Source organism: Bison bison, unplaced genomic scaffold (genome assembly GCF_000754665.1).
Source record: "Bison bison bison isolate TAMUID 2011002044 unplaced genomic scaffold, Bison_UMD1.0 scf7180017864066, whole genome shotgun sequence".
Taxonomy (NCBI): domain Eukaryota; kingdom Metazoa; phylum Chordata; class Mammalia; order Artiodactyla; family Bovidae; genus Bison; species Bison bison.
In genome coordinates, this window is record NW_011494638.1 from 4,385,915 (window position 1) to 4,386,327 (window position 413).

The following is a 413-nucleotide window of genomic DNA, read 5'->3' on the forward strand; positions in this document are numbered from 1 at the left end:
TTTTAGGTCCATACCATTTCTGTCCTTTATCGAGCCCATCTTTGCATGAAATGTTCCTTTGGTATCTCTGATTTTCTTGAAGAGATCTCTAGTCTTTCCCATTCTGTTGTTTTCCTCTATTTCTTTGCATTGATCGCTAAAGAAGGCTTTCTTACCTCTTCTTGCTATTCTTTGGAACTCTGCATTCCAATACTTATATATTTCCTTTCTCCTTTGCTTTTCGCTTCTCTTCTTTTCACAGCTATTTGTAAGGCCTTCCCAGACAGCCATTTTGCTCTTTTGCATTTCTTTTCCATGGGGATGGTCTTGATCCCTGTCTCCTATACAGTGTCACAAACCTCCGTCCATAGTTCATTAGGCACTCTATCAGATCTAGGCCCTTAAATCTATTTCTCACTTCCACTGTATAATCA

The 413-nt window shown here is 39.2% G+C and overlaps 1 protein-coding gene across 1 annotated transcript in view; it reads left to right on the forward strand.

The window, feature by feature from the left end:
• TEX9 (testis expressed 9) overlaps positions 1 to 413 on the forward strand; it is a 108,590-nt gene that overhangs the window by 63,974 nt on the left and 44,203 nt on the right. The gene's annotated exons all lie outside the window — the stretch shown is intronic.